This window comes from Ochlerotatus camptorhynchus, unplaced genomic scaffold (genome assembly GCF_037179485.1).
Source record: "Ochlerotatus camptorhynchus isolate MF236.1 unplaced genomic scaffold, CSIRO-AGI_Acam_v1.1 ptg000105l, whole genome shotgun sequence".
NCBI lineage: Eukaryota > Metazoa > Arthropoda > Insecta > Diptera > Culicidae > Ochlerotatus > Ochlerotatus camptorhynchus.
In genome coordinates, this window is record NW_027040595.1 from 2,985,815 (window position 1) to 3,003,524 (window position 17,710).

The following is a 17,710-nucleotide window of genomic DNA, read 5'->3' on the forward strand; positions in this document are numbered from 1 at the left end:
CACAAGCTTCCAAGAAAATTCTATTACAGTGAACCACATTATTTAAATGGATTTCTTCGCCAGTTAGTCGTCTGTCACTTCGTTTGTGGTATTAGTGAGAAGTCTCACTAATACATGCATTTTACTGGTTGAAAATATAAAACAAACCGCTGTCAAGTCGAACACTTTGACAGCTGATTTCGTGGTTGAAAATAATAAACAAAGCGATTTTACAGGGCTGCGCTAGCTAGATTGTATAAGTGAGATGTTGCGTCGAGAAGTCAATGGTCTAATTGTGTTCCGACTAAAATGGATCGGCAAGCGCACGAATTAGCATGTTTGTGTGTATGCGAATGAGGATCTAAGATAATTGGGATGAGATTGTAATTGTGTTCCGACAAGACACGGGTTTCAGTTAAGAGTTTTGTTAGAGGTGTGCGTGTGAGATTGAGAAAATGTGAGCTAGAAACATTCGAGTGTGGCTGAGGTCTGCATTCAGAAAACTAATCTTGGAGTGTACAGTTGTTATAAGGAAAAAAAAATCTTTAATATTAAAAATGGACGGCGAAAAAGAAGTCGGTCACCACAATTGGGTCTCAAAAACTTTGTTAAAAGATATTTATTTAATTCGAGGTAAAATCGACACTTTCGTTCTGAGTCAAATCGACATTTGCAATTATGCTTCAGAAACAGGATATACTTCAAGTGGTAAACAAAATTTATGTGTTTTCTACATTTTTTGTAGATAGCTCGTGGTTACGGTCGAAAAAAGTTCATTTGATATGCATAAGGTGTCGATTGCTTCGCCTGAAACCTATAACACAGACAAACAGACATAACACATTGATTATATCTCACTGTAAAACATCGTCGCTTAAACTTTACTGAAATCTGTTGAGTACACTATGGTGGGTACTACGCAGAACAGATGGCGGTAGTGTGTAAATATCAATACCTATGCGCGCCACAGGTGGCGGTACTACCAACTACGATACTTTTGAATTTTCCGTTAAATGCTTGTTCGATGAACAACTTGCGAGTGTTATGTCTGTTTGTCTGTGCCTATAATGTTCTTTTATATTAGAAATCAAGCTTTATCAAAATATGTAATCGTAAGATTTCGTAAGGTATGTAGATCGATACATTATGTCTCAAGGCGTACGGGCGTGGGAGAGTTTTCGGACAAGGGATCCTATCAAACGCTACGGTCAACGGTTAAATTATTTATTAATTGATGACAAACAAACCTGACTGGGCTTTGGTGGTGACGGGTAGCGATCGGGTGATTGTCGGGTGGCAGTAGGATGGCGTCCAGTAGGCGACCAGGTGGTGGCCGGGTGGTGTCCAGGTAGTGATTGGATGGTCGCCGGTAGCAGCCGGATGGCGCTCATACGACGGCCGGTTATACTGCCGGATGAAGGCGAGTTCCGTCGGAGGGGGCGGCTGAGTGCGGCCGGATGAAGACCAAGTGGCAGCCGGGTTGGCGGCCGGAGGGAGGCTAGTTCGGTCGAGGTGGGGAAAAATATCTCCGGATATTTTTTCCTTCTGTGCGTTGGGGGAGTTTTCGAGAAATAGTAATTTCTTCTCAAATAGTACCCACTCTGGTCGCATTTTTTAACAATAAATCAGTGGTTTTTTGGTTAGATTCGCGGTGGTTAAGAAAGCCAAGCCACGTGGTGAAGCCGATTGGTCATTGTTCGGTGACACGAGTGATCCATTCTCAAAGTCATCTTTGATCGCTCAGGGATTATTACAGTTGATATCAAACAGTTCTGGGTGTGATTGGTGTTTGAATAGCCTTTAGTGATTCTTTTGGTTTCAGAGGTAGAAAGTTACTTTTGTTTTCACATTTTAATCAAATTTGCTAAAATGTCGCGAAGGTCCGTATCTGGACCAGATTTCGGTGCACTCTACCGCGGCATGCGTGTTGACCATCTCGACCCTGGAGAGCTCGATTATGAGCTGCTGCTCCGTAACATGGTAATCGGAGACGATGAATCACGGTGTAAACGTCGACGCAGCTTGAAACAGATCCTGAAAGACGAACGAGAGGGTTATTAATTCGAATTATTCGATTTAGGTATGTGCAGAATGATTTTTACAGAACTCCGGCAAATTCTCAGGTCCACACCTCGAGGTCAAACAGATTTTTGCAAAGCGCGTTTATTGCATCTGGGTCACCGATTGGCGGTGATTAAAAATCATGCAGCTGGTGAGCTAAAAACACAGAGCAACGAAGAATTTTGTAAAACCCTACAGTTGTTTTCGGAATATTTTTGGGCAGAGGATAACTCTCGATGCGCGCAAACTCAATGAGAGAACCATACGCTCTAACGTACATCATGCAAACGAAGTGGAAAACCTCCTCGCCACTTAGCCGCTGGAGTCTATCGCTTCAAATGTACGATATGACGATTGTGCATCGTCGGGGCAAGGACAACGTTGTCCCCGACGCGCTTTCACGGAGTGTGATGTCAATATCTGCCCAGTCTTCATCTTCCTGGTACAACAAGCTGAAGCTTTCCGTCGAAAAGCGACCCGACGACTATCCCGACTTTCGCGTCAGTCAGGGACGATGATTTCATGCACATAGGAGCAGAAAAAACCGTGGAAAAGGTACGTCGGCACTACTATTGGCCGAAAATGGTAAGTCAAATCCGGACATACGTGAGAAAATGCTCGGTTTGCGCGGAGATAAAACCTCCGAACTCGTCGACGACACCTCTGATGGGCGATATGCGCATTCCATCGCGTCCATGGCAAATTATCGCTCTAGATTACATCGGTCCCTTACCGAGATCGAAATCAGGGAACCAATACGTGCTCGTAACGATGGACTTGTTTAGTAAGTGGGTGCAGTTGTATCCCTTTTCTAAAATCAGTGCTAAGACGCTGTGTGTTGAATTGACACGTCATTGGTTCCACAGAAATTCGGTCCCCGCGATTATGCTGTCCGATAAAGCGACAACTTTTACGTCAAAGTTGCCAAAGTTGCGTTAAAGCCTTACTAGATCGATTCAAGATCAAGCATTGGCTTACGTCAAGATACCATTCGCAGGCCAACCCTGTTGAAAGGGTGAATCGTGCGATCAATACGTCGCTTCGGTCGTACGCGAGAGACAATCAGCGTGAATGGGACACGCGTTTGACGGAGGTCAAAGTCGTCATCAATTCGACGACCCATTCCTCAACGGGCTTTACCCCGTTTCGAATCAGGAGAGGAGAGGAGGGAGTTCTCTATGGAACTGAAAAAGATAATTTCGAGAACGAAGATGAATCGTCGATCGAGGCCCATCTGGCTCGCATTCGCGAGGAATCCCCAAAACTATTCGCGGTAGTTCCCAAAAATCTAGAAAAACCCCATACGGAAGCGGCGCGAACGTATAATTTGGCAACATGCAAAACCCTTTTCGGTGGGAGACACAGTCTACAAACGAAATACTAGACTCTCAAACGCACAGGAGTTTTATAACGCGAAATTGGAACTCTCCTGTTTTCTTAGGTTTTTCGAAGAGTAGCCTGTGGTGAACAATCTCGTTCACGTTTGGGTGGAGACGTCCTCCAAGCAGGATCTTCAAGTCGTACCGGTGTACTGAAATATGGTTTGACTCGACCGATGGCGATCCCTATGTCCCGGAGAATAGTTTAATCGTGAATCTGCAAGAAAACCCGATTCCCTGTGTAACAATTTGTGCACAGTACTGGTTGACGATAGTCGTACACCATACTGAACCAAACAAGCAACAAGCGATAGATCTGTATCACTTCTGTGTCTTTAGACTTGCTTCGTGCTTTGTTTGGACTTCATGATCCGAGGAATGTATATGGATAGATCACCAACAACGGTGATGTTTCAAATTAGTCCCGATTTTTTATTCGCACGTTCAACATGTGTAGACGTCGCGCGTTTAAGTGTTTTTTTTTGGTCTAGCTCGACAAAAGGAATGTGTGAAAACGAAAGTGATTTATTGTTTTATTCCGGGCTCCGCTGATCGATCCCAGAACTGTTAGATGTTAAGTGTTGTAGTTTCGGTGGTAGGAGATTTTGAACACTATAGTAAATCAAGACTCGTGATACGGAAGATTGACCAATGTAGGCATTGCCTCGAGTAGTTCGTAAGTGTTATATAAATATACAAAGCCGATTGCTCGGACATTGACCACCTATAGGATGTCTTAGATGCATTACCTACATACTATCACGACTACTACATTGTTTTACTACCAGTAAATGAGCTGGTTTTTTTTTACTTTTCATGTATTCGGATCATCAAACCTCATGGACAGGATATTTGATTTAAACCAACAGCTGGATGGAATTTCCTCTCAGGACAATATTCAAACTTGGGAAAAACCCTGGAACAATAAAAATCGGAGAATGGATTCAGTGTCGTAGAAATTGTGGTTAAGCTTTGAAATCTGTTTTCTACATAATTTCTCTGAAGATATTCATTTATATGACGGTCATGCACCATCTAGTATCCATACCGAGTTAACTTCTGAATGCCGAAAAATTGAATCACTGTTTGCACATTTTCTACAAAAATCAAAGAAACGCGTCTCCGTGAACGTCCCATCGGCGATGATGATGCTGATGGTACCACCTCTTACCCCTACACACCGTTTGAAAAATTCATGTAAATTTCTGCGAGATATCGCGCACATAAAATTAACGCTAGATTTGGCATAAATTTACGCGATATTTCGTGTAAATCTAAACGCAATATCGCATAAATTAGCAATATTGTATGCAAGCTTGCAAACGATTTGGCTGTTTATGCCAAGTATAGCTCAAAATTAAACGAAAGGAGATTTTACGCGATAGTTAAAATTCAGAATTTTTTTCTGTGCAAAGGTTTGAGCTGGACGATTTATATTTAAGATAATTAAAATTGACATTTTAACCAGGTTAGCAAACAAAATCGAACTGGTTTCAGTCACAGATATAATTTTCCTCTAGAGTTTACAATTGCTTTACAGCGATATAAATGTGGAAAAGCTCAGGCGTCCACCCCTTAGTTCGCCTTTTTGTCCACCTAAAATATTCATAAGTATTACCAAGTATTACAAGCAATTAAGAGTTAATGAACAATCAACAAAGCATCATATTACACTAGCAACCCCGCAGTCTGATGCTATCATAATTTTCAGCAATGTCAGGAATGCTCACGAACCCCCAACATTTGCCAGAAAACTTACTACTAACTCAAGGTATCTTCCAAATAAGCTTCAAAATTGCATTTTTTTTTTTTATTATCAAATGTTAAATTCAGTCCTCTATACCCGTAATACGCGCGCGAGGCTCAAACATTTGTAGACTACTTTTTTTTTCATTAATCTACTATTAAATCAAATATTAAAAATCCATCATCATCATCGTGGCGAACAGAAATAGTTTTTGCAGTGCTACAATAATTATTAAAAAGTCGTCATGACAGCTAACCATATAAAATAATCCGTTAGAGATAGCTTCGTCAAGACACATAATTTGTCAATTCATTAAAATCACTGGATAACTGTTCAAAAGACAGTTTTAACGTGTGAAATGCAGTGTCTTTAAAATTCTGTATGTGTTGCTGAGCGCTTGATATGTATAGGCATCAAATTGAAAACATTTATTCCTTTATAATATAATGAATTTTGTGAAGCACAAGTCAAGCAATGTGGTGTTCTTATTTCAACCGTGTTTCTAGTATTATATCTATGAAAGTCGCTTCCTCTTTCAATTCGATCACACAAATATCGAAGCAGCAATCTGCTAACTACTTTAAAAATGAACACCATAGTCAAATACACAATTCTTTGCTTCACCGACAACCCTTGTTTTATTCTGCAAGCGCATTATTTTATTCTGCAAGCGCATTATTTTATTCTGCAAGCGCATTATTTTACTCTGCAAGCGCTGGAATCTCGATATTTGTGTTGCATTGGCCAAAAATTAAATAGAAGTGCAAAAGCCTAGATTAGGAGAAATGATTTATTTGTATAGCTGTATTTTAATGGCAATAATTAAATCGCTTTTCAGTCGATATAGGATTCCATACTTCTTGGCAATTTTCTTGATGACATTGTCAATGTGAGAAATGAACTTAAGTTTGTCATTAATAATCACTCGATTCCGCGAAATTATCATAAATTTAGTTTTACTTGTATTCAATTTCAACTGCTTATATTTCAACCATCTACTTAGAGAAAGCAAATCTTCATTCAAGTGTAAAACGGCATCATCTAAATCCTTAGCTGCAATGAATAACACAGTATCATTTGCAAAAAGATAAATGTCGCAAAATCGTAAGTCATTAATGTACATAATAAATAACAGGGGCCCTAATATACTTCCCTGGGGCACTCCAAGGTTATTCCCCACGAGACTGCAAACAGGATCATTAAAAACAGTCCGTTGAGTTCGGTCAGACAAATAGCTTTGAAACCATTTATATGCAGTACTCGTAATTCCAAAGCGCTTGATTGATCTTAACAATAAGGGCCTAGAAATTGTTTCTAAAGCGCTTTTTAGATAAAAAAAACATCAACAATCGTATCTTTACACTCCAAGTTATTTTTCCAATTTGCTTATACCAAATTCAATGCGATTTCACAAGAATGACCTTCCTGATACCTGGATTGTTCTGGTATCAACAAACTATTACTATTTAAATACTCCAACAGTTGGCCTTTAACAACAAGTTCTAAAATTTTCTCCAATGTGTGCAACATGTTGATGGGACTAAACTCTTCGGCTTTAATCGTTCCAGCAACGTTTTGAATAGGGACTGTAGAGTCCTGACAATTGCATTGATTATTTGAATCAGTGTATGACTCATGTTATGATTGCAGAATCCATCTATACCGACTAATGTCTGCATCAAGTCGACCCTGCCATAACAGTGTGTGCGTGTAGCACAGTGAATGTGTGAGTATTGTAGATACTCGGGTAGATGGTAATGAACGTACGCGAGCATACGAGTCGGGGACTTGGATCAAAGCGTGCGTCGTGGACAGCAGAAAACTTAGAGGAACTCTACAATTTGGCGCAGCCGAAAAAAGGATTATGGTGAGTACCTATAACTGGAATAAAAAGTGAAAAGATTTAACTCAAGATGGCCGAAAGCATTGTGAAAATTGAACCCTTTGAAAAAAAAAGCGAGTCCGATTTAAATCGTAGCGCTGTGGAAATTAAGCGAGTCCAGTGAAAACTGCAGCGCTGTTCATTTGTAAAAGCGAGCCCGATGTTAATCGTAGCGCTGTGAGAAAAAAAACGAGTCCGATGTTAATCGTAGCGCTATGGAAATAGCAAGTCCGGTGAAAATCAAAGCGCTGTAGAAAAAAAGGAAATCCGATACAAACTGTAGTGTTAGATAAAAGAAGCGAGTCCGATGTTAATCGAAGTGCTGGTAAAAAGTCAAAGCTCACATAAAAAGAGCGTGTCAGAGTTTGATGGCATTGCTCGATTAAGTGACGATAGTGAAATTCGTAACTTTATTGGACCATGGCAATAAGAACATAAAAAGAAGCGTTGGATAAAAACAGTGCTAGTCGAAATGATTCTTCATTTTAGGAAATATTGTGTCATCACGTGTGATTAACTGAGATATTTTTTCCTGCATTATGATTTCAGATGAGTGGAGATGAATTATACCGACTGCCGTCAGGCACGTTCAACGACAAAGCTGATTCTCAAGATATGCGCCGAGAATGGGAAGAGTGGCACCGAGCTTTTGAACTTTGTATTCAGTTGCGAAACGTCGAGTCTCAGCACGATAAATTGGTGACCATGCTGTCAGTCGGCGGAAGGGGACTCCAGCGCATTTTCTTCAACTTACGTCCAGTCGTGGAGGAAGTTATGCCAGAACCGGTGAAGATTCCGCTGATGCCTCCTGAAATCCCGGAATATGACAATGCTGTCAAACGTTTGGAAAAATTCTTTGTCGGCAAACGAAACGAGCGAGTAGAACTTGAGGTTTTTCGTTCACTCAAGCAAACGAGCGAGGAATCATTCAACAATTTCATACTCCGACTGCGCTCCCAAGCCGCAAGATGTGAGTTCTTTGACCGTGAGGAGACTGAGCTTCTTCAACAGATTACGATGGGCGCTCGAGACGAGAAAGTGAGGGACAAAGGACTGGAGAATGCGATGAGTTTGGATGAGGTGATCAACTACGCCATAAACCGCGAAATTCTCGTGAAGCAAAGGGAGAAGCTCAAACCATTCCGAAGTGAACCGGAATTGAACAGTGTCAATTCAAGACAACCCCGAAGCAGGAATGCGAGTCCAAAACGAAACTTTAAACCGTATCCTCGATTTGGAAGACAGCCTGACATTAGACGTGTTGAATCAGGAGGCAGTCGTTCCAGAATTCAATGCGACAGATGTGGATCGTTAAGACATACCAAGGAGTCTCGTGAGTGTTATGCTCGAGGTGCAACATGTAACCACTGTGGACAAAGGGGACATTATGCCAGGAAATGTGCTGCCAATAATGCAGGGCAGCAAGGATCACGCTTTCCCAGACGTGCAGTTGGCCGTTATACAGGTGAAGCAAACTCGTTGGCAAGCTCGGAAGGAACCTGGAAGGAAGAAGTACCACATCGCCCAACTTCTGATGATGTGGCCCAGGTAGAGTAACATGTTGTTATTTTTTTTTTGTCTCTACAACCTGAAAATTGTTATGTGTATTCCTTTAAAGGAATATCAGGATCTCTGTATTTGAATTTATATTTGATTTGAATTAAAATAAAAGATTGAATCATAAACTTTTTTTTCACTAGGTGGAAACGCAAGCTCTTAATAATGGATCCATATTTTGCCAAATTGATAATGTACCGGTAGAATTTCTAATTGACTCTGGAGCCTCGATAAACACAATAACGGAGAACGTTTGGAATGAGCTCAATGCTAAAAATGCGAGCATATTCAAAAAGAAATACAAATGTGATCGGAAATTTCATGCTTACGCTAGTAGTGAACCACTTCATGTGTCAGCTATTTTTGAAGCATAGCTTTATATATTTTTTCTGGAGGAGAAGAAGGATGTAGAGTCCTGACAATTGCATTGATTATTTGAATCAGTGTATGACTCATGTTATGATTGCAGAATCCATCTATACCGACTAATGTCTGCATCAAGTTGACCCTGCCATAACAGTGTGTGCGTGTAGCACAGTGAATGTGTGAGTATTGTAGATACTCGGGTAGATGGTAATGAACGTACGCGAGCATACGAGTCGGGGACTTGGATCAAAGCGTGCGTCGTGGACAGCAGAAAACTTAGAGGAACTCTACAGGGACCACTAAGGATTCCTTCCAAATCTGTGGCAATGATTCATTAATAAGGTCCAGCAAAATGTGGTCAATGACAATCAATGGCAATCTTCAATAACTCTAGCATTAACATAATCTACTCTAGCGGATTTTTCTAATGAAAAACAAATAACTCTAAGTCCATCTAATGTAATTGGGTGAAAACCTTCAAATCTGCAACTACTATTAACTGGTTGTTTTATTTCGTCAGGTTCATCGACCAATTCAATGGATTGATTAATCAATGAATCACTGTCGACAAAATAATAATTAAACTTAGATGCAATTACTTCTAGACCAACAATTGAAATAGGCGGAACAACCAAACGTAAACAATGGCTTTAAACGCAAATTCCTCGAGAATCAAAGCACAGCCAAGCAATCTAACACCGTCGTCTGATAGAGCAAACTTCCTTTAGCGAATGGCATTGTTAGATTGCGTGGGAGTGTTTTGATTCTCGAGAATTTTGTGTTTAAAGCCATTGTTTACGTTTGGTTGTTCCGCCTATTTCAATTGTTGATCTAGACTTGTTCTAACTGTTCTAATGTACCATTAAAAGTTATGGACCGCGGTTTGCAATTAAGAGGTATTAATAAAGATTTCAAAATTATCCATAACTCTTTTTTGTTTGCTGACCAAGAAAGCACAGTAATTACACCCGTGCTTTACGATTGAACCATAGAGGTAACTCTAAGACTAGAAGGTCCCGAAATAACGTGCTCAACTTTTTGGCTCAGCTCTGGTACTCTCTTCGGTCCCAAGCTAATTGATTCACCCCTCGAAAATCCACTAACCCCTCATTTTATCTGTCAAACTTTCATAGCGAATCAAAATAAACATTGCGTAGTAGTAGAATTTCGACTACAATGGGGTACGTTAAACGTTTGCTTGGGACCAATAGGCTAGTCAAGTAGTGAGCCAATTTAAAATCGTTAGTTTCGTATCGATTGTTGATTGAACTCCTCCCGATGGATAAGTTGTTTTCCTATTTTGGTGTGGCCACGATTCCTCAGCAAAGCCGATTATCAATGGACACCTCATCTAAAAAAAATTTTTTTGGATGTTCTAGTTGAATGGACACAACTCATTCACAAAATATCATATCTGGGCTTCTTAAACTTATATCGTAAACCTACAAAATGCCGAATTTCACTAGCCAGTTTTATGTCCGGGAAACTATTTAAAAGTAGTGATCGTGGTGGGAATAAACTTAACCGAAATAAAAGTCCGTGTTCACAGTTGGAGGTATCACAAGCAAGTGCCTTGACCAAACTTTATTCCTTTCGCTTTACAACTGTCAAAAGGCTCACAGATCAACTGAGTCATTTTTCGCTCTCCCTTCGCTTAACGCTTATAACGCCTTTCGCCCGCACGCTCAAGGCAGATACCTCAACTCTTCCCCCTTGGAAAGATTCTTGTCAGTTAAATTCATTATTTTAATTTAGTTCCCTAATTCACAACATTAATGCCTTAATAATTTTAATCAGAATGCAATCCAAATTACAATATGCACAATTAATTCAATACACAAATTCTTCGTCAAACTTTTCCTTCCTTAATCTCTTAGAACGCCTTGGAGCCAGATTCGATGGCGTTTCGATATCATCTGTCGAATTTTCGACCACGTATTTCCGTTTACGCCCACGCCTGATTTCAGCTTCCGAAAATCCATTGAATTCTTCACTGCTTGCTCTCGATTCCATTTCAGATTGCAGCTGTTGCCGACCCCACTGAAGAATCGGCTCCTGGAAGTAGTTTTGATCCTTAATCAAACGTAGCTGCGCTCGGTGGGCCATTGTTTGCACGCTTCCAATTCGAACCTGGAATGTGTTACGAGAATATTTTTTTACAAAATGTGCTTTTAGCCATTTAGCTGAATAATGGGGATTGTGGTTTTTATACCACACTTCATCCCCTTCTGTCAGGTTTTCGAATGGATCTGGTCCATTAACGGGGTTAACCCCAATAACTTTCGAATTAACCTCATCATCCAAAGGAAAAAATTGATCAACCCTTTGACCATCTTCGTCTTGCACCGCTAGGTGTTGCTTGTATTGCATTTTGGGATTCAACAAATCTAAAATGGTTTTTGGTTTGTATGCAAAAATCAAATGTGATGGAAAATTTCCGTCAATTGTTAAACAGTTGTTTCTGTAATTAATTAAAAACAGGCTAATTTGGTCCTCCACATCCAAATGGGAAAACTCTGGATCTAATAGAAATTTTTTTAACACATCCTTTACAGTTCTCACTAGCCTTTCCGCTTGTCCGTTACTGGAGGGGTTGTAAGGTGGACTTTTAAGGACAACTATCCCCTGTCGTTTTAAAAAGTTCATAAACTCAAAAGACCTGAAAGGAGGCCCACCATCGGAAACCAATACATCAGGTAAACCAAACCTAGCAAATTGAGCTACTAATTTCTTCAAAACTTTTCCACAATCAGTACCCGTCTTCATCCATTCAACCTCCAACCACTTCGAATAACTATCAATTGTCAATAAAAATGTACGATGATTAAAATAAAAGAAGTCGATATGAATTCTGCTAAAGGGTCGTGTGGTTGGAGTCCATTTAGAGTCAGTTTGCATTTTTGGAACAGCTGCCATGCCATTGCACGCATCACAGTTTGCTACATATTTTTCAATATCTGAGTTTATTCCAAACCAGTAAACATTTTGTCTTGCTAAACGCTTCATTTTTACCATACCTGCATGATTAGCATGTAAAAGCTTCAATATTTGTTGTTTTATTGATGAAGGTACTACAACTCTATTCTGATATAAAAGACATTTATCTACGAGCTCTAAATCTTGCTGATTAGCAAAAACATCGACAAATTGTTTACCCACCTTTGCTGGCCAACCCTTTTGTATAAAAGAAATAACTGATTGCAGAAACTCATCTTCCATTGCTTTCAATGCTATCTCTTTATGGTCTATAGGAAATTCTCCACTAAAATTAATGCTACTGATTAGTTCTCTATCGTATTCATCGGGCACTGCCCGATCCAAAGGAAATCGAGAGCAAAAATCAGCGTTACCCATTCGCTCTGACTTTCTATATTGTATCTCAAATTCATAAATTGATAGTTCGAGTACATATCTTTGCAATCTAGTGGCATAAATGGCATTTTTACCATCTTTACCAAAAATTCCTACCAATGGTTTGTGGTCAGTGTAAATGTGGAACTTTTTCCCGTATAGAAATTTATGAAATTTCTTCACAGTACATACTAAAGCAAGTGCTTCCAAATGTAGGATAGGGTAGTTCTTTTGAGCTGAATTCAACGAAAACGATGTAAAAAATATTGGCTTTTCAACTCCTTCAACAATGTGAGCCATTACTCCCCCTAAACCATATCCTGACGCATCCGACACAATAACAATAGGCTTACTTGGGTCATAAAATTCAAGAAATTGTGTATCTAACAAAGATTTCTTACTTTCTTGAAAGGCTTTATCACAGTTTTCATCCCATACAAACTGGACGCCATTTTTCAACAAATTATATAAGAAATACAACTTTGATGATAATTGTGGGATGAATCTGTGATAATAATTAATTAATCCCAAAAATGACTTCAATTCCGTTATATTTTGTGGTGCATTTGCCCGTTCTATGGTTGAAATCTTGTCTGGGCATGGTTTCAACCCTTGACTACTAATGATATGCCCTAAGTAAACCAATTCAGTCACAAAAAACTTGCATTTCTCTAAATTTACTTTAACATTAGCATTTCTTAACCTTTCCAGAACCAAGTATAGCTTCTGTTTGCAATCATTTAAATCCATTCCTGCAATTAAAACGTCATCCAAATAAACTGAAACGTGTTCCATTCCACCTAGAATCTGTTCCATAATCTGTTGAAAAATAGAAGCACTTGAAGATGCACCCTGCGGCAACCTATTGTATGTGTAAAGCCCCTTAATAGTATTTACTACCATAAATCGTTTAGACCTTTCAGTTAGGGATAATTGCGTGTATGCCCCCTCAAGGTCTAAAGAGCAGAAATATTTGCAATTTGCTAAACCGGCAAAAACGTCTTGAGCCGTAGGTAAAGGGTAAGTATTCGGTACAATAAACTTATTCAAAGACGCCTTGCAATCTATAACTAATCTTATATCATTGTTTTTCTTCATTACCACTATAACAGGTGAAGCCCATTCACTAGTTTTAATGGGTGTTATCACCTTTTCATTCTTCAATTTTGTCAAATAATTTAAAACCTTATCCCTGAGTCGATAAGGAACGTCATACGCTTTCTTAAAAACTGGAACGTCTGTTTTCAAAACCAAATCCGCTTCAAAGCCCTGAATAGGGATGGAAAAATCCTTTAGAAATATATCATTATATTCATTTTTAATTTTATCAATTGATTCTTGATTCGTCTCAAAATTGGTTGAAATTGAATTTACAAACGATTGCCTCCAATTGGGAAAAAAAAACATCAAGCCATGGTCTACCAAAAAGAGGAATGAAATTATTGTCACATTTAAGCAACAGAATCTTCAAATATTCTACTAAACCCTTTATTTTTACCGAAACAATTGCTTCCCCCTCAATTACGAGATTTGAACCATTCACAACAATCAATTTCTTTTGACTCTTTGTCAACTTCTTCTTAAAATTGCTCAAATATTGTTTTTTTCCCATTACAGTCACTGACGAACCACAATCAACTTCCATATCGAACAAAACATTATCAATTTCTACCTTTATCAAACATGGTTCACTTATTTTACCAATAGAAGAAATATGCATGCATTCAAAAACATTTGTCTCACCCTCTACTTCACTCTCGCTATCCGATTCCGTTCTCATCCTTTTGACCAGATCACTCAAGTAATCCTGCTGATTATGTTCCGACTCGTTGGAATTCACCATGTTCACTGCGTCGCGTTGCATATTTTTGAGCTTAAAACATTTTCTCTTAATGTGACCTTTAATGCCACAAAAGTCACATGTCATCTGCGAGTAGTCTGGTCGGTTCCACTGGCGGTTGCCTTGCTCCCTAGTTTGTGGCCGATTCTGCCATTGTCTGGCTTGACCTTGTTTGTCCTGCCATTGTCGATTTCGCCATTGTCCTGTCTGGTACGGTGAATATTCAAGGCCTAGCCTATTCTTCACTGAACCTCGTCCATGACCAATTCCACCATTGTTGTTTGTTCGAGCTAGTTCAAAAGTAGCCGCCAACTTCTGTGACCTGGACGACCCCGAAGCATTCGCAGCCCTTAGTGAAGCTACCTGCTCCATTGTGTTATTACCATCCATGTTCCTGGCATTGTTTCTAGCTATCTCCCATGTTGCTATCAATTTCTCTGCACATCCCAAAGTTAGCTTCTCTTCGTATAAAAGCCTTTGTTGCAGGGCTTTATCACGAATTCCCGCAACAATACGATCCCTAATCGCCATTTCCTTAAAATTCTCAAAATTACAAAACTCAGCTTGAAGCTTTACAGACAGCACGAAATCTTCCAAGGATTCTTCCGGCTGCTGTACTCTGACATTAAATTTGAGACGCTGTACTATATCTGACTCGGTTTTATCTAAACGAGCCTTTAATTTATCAACCATCTCCCTATAATTTACTTCGGCTAAATCAGTGTTTGGGTATAATAATTTGAGCTCCTTGAAAATAACAGGGCCACTCAGTGTAATAAAATGATCTCTTTTAGCTTCGTCCGGGACTTTATTCATATTGAAGAAAAAACGTAACCTATCCACCCAGTCAGCAAATGAACAACCTCTACGATACGGTTCTAAAGTTGTTGTTATGCTGGAATGAGCCATGTTCTAAATCAATTTGAAAATTGGCCAAAAAGATTTTCTTTTTTTTTTTTCACTGCTGTATCAAAATTGTCACACCAGCGGGTTCCCAAATAAAGAGAAAAAAAATATATCAACTCACCAGAAAAATGTGTCAGCCCTTGCCAACTCTAGAGGAGTTCTTTTTATTGTGGTAATGCCCTTTGGCAACTTCACAAACCTTCCGTCCTCAAATGTGGTTGTCCGGATCCAAAGCGGAGGTTCAGGAATAGAATTTATGTACCAGAAAAACTACACCGGTGATGCCTTGCGTACAACTTCACAATTAGTCAGCCAAAGCTATTGAATCTAATAAAAAGAAAAAAAAACACTCTTAAAAAAAATTTGATTGTATTCCTTTGTATCGGTAGTTTCTTTTTTTGTTTCTTAGTGTATTATTTGGTTAGTTAAAAGAAACCCTGAAACAATGTAAATCAATCCGCGTCCAAAATGGCGCACACAGAGTACAATTACCAGTTTCTTGGTCTGAAATGGCGTCGATTCGCCAATTTTCTTTCACCAAACACCTACTTACAGCACCGTAATGTAGCTCAAGTAAAGCTATATATCCTGGCACCAGAAAATGGTTGAGGTAAGCACCAAATCCGATGAACAATGTGTTCCTGAATGCCTCTTAGGAGTAGACCCGGTAATTGCAACTGCAGTACGTTGTTGTACAATCCGCCCAATTGCTATATGCAGGAACCACCAAAGAGTAAAAAAAATCACTTCGCACAGCCGGAAACCGTTTCCAATTTATCACTCGTCGCCACTTTTATGTCCGGGAAACTATTTAAAAGTAGTGATCGTGGTGGGAATAAACTTAACCGAAATAAAAGTCCGTGTTCACAGTTGGAGGTATCACAAGCAAGTGCCTTGACCAAACTTTATTCCTTTCGCTTTACAACTGTCAAAAGGCTCACAGATCAACTGAGTCATTTTTCGCTCTCCCTTCGCTTAACGCTTATAACGCCTTTCGCCCGCACGCTCAAGGCAGATACCTCAGCCAGTATCAGTTCACACAGTTAGAATATCAATATTATACACCTCAATGTCAGTGTGCAAATGACATTGACATCTTAAAGAGACCGCTGATATTCAAAGTTCTACCTCAAATGGTTCTAATATCCGCCAGCTAATGGAGTACCGATCTTTAGAAAACTAGTCAGCAATATTAAAACAATGCAACGATTATACAAATAAGTTGAGTTATTGAGATAAAAGTGAGATTTTCAACTTTTCCCTAGTGATATTCATATGAATAGAGCCGTACCACATGATATCATGCCTACTACATGAACTACAGATCAAACAAAAACTACTCAACTCAGTCAACTCAGAACTGACTGCCTGTTCTACTTACGACCATCTAACAACCTAACTATTCTGTTAAACTGCTGAGGTCAGCTGGGAACAGTCTACGTCGCCACGATGTCCTCCATCGAATCGTCACGTATCGGGATTCAGGTTGCACTCGATGAGGTTAGTCGCAACTGAATCTGATCTATTCCAGACGCTATTTGGAAACGACGATGTTGTTTCTGGGAATAATGAATTGGCTGGTTGCATGGCTTGCCTGCCGTGGAAACTACAATGTAATGGGTGGGTTGGATCTTAGGCAGGTTGGGACATAACTCAATAATATCAATGATTTCACCGTGCACAAATCAATAATAGGTTCGTTCCGATGCATTAGTTCATTTGCTACAACATAAATCCTATTAGAACTCCTTGTATGCATATTTACGCTCATTGTTCTCAAAACAAAAGAAGCGCTCTTAGCGAATTCCCTGTTTCTACGTTTATCCGTAGTACGAAGAAAATCTAATGGTGTTTCAATACGTTAGGACGGAATTGAAACTCGTAGGACGAATTTAGAATCAAGAAGCAATATTAGAATTTAAACAATATCTCAACAGTTTGTGACTCTTTATCAAATCCAACGAAACGTAGAGGTGAATAAATTAAGAAATCATCTTTGACATTCCATTTTTTTTGTTCAAACCCGTTCAAAAAAGAGAGGTAAAGCGCGGGCTGTGCTTAGTTGGACGGAAATTAGATCAAGAACTCTATCTCACACTCAAAAAATATTAAAATCTAAATAGTATAAAAGATACGCTAAATCGCAACTCTCCTGCCCGACGCATAGCTTGGTATAAAGAGAGAGAATGCAAACTTTGTATAAAAATGGTTTATACATTGAATAGTATAAATTTGCTGTATTCATACAATGCATAAAGTTTGTTTATTCGCCAGGATGTGTTTATGATTACTTTTTCTATCATGGTTGGTTATTTAAAAAAAGTAAACAACATTTTTATTTATTTTTTTTTGACGGATTTTGAAATAAAAGCACCACAAAACAAAAATGGGAATAATAATCACCACACGCTGAGGGAGATAAGGAATTATCAGTCATTCTTCGTTAATAATATTAATAATATTATACTAGTTTGCTTTCCACGACATCCAGCATATCAATCGATTACATCTTTCGGATTATCCATGACTGAGCTACGAAGCTTTTTCCAACCATGGTCATATGGTAGCAGTAGCGAGGAATTAGGATACAAATTAGAATATATTTCGGTAGCTAAAAAGGGTGGTATCAGCACTTCTGCCAA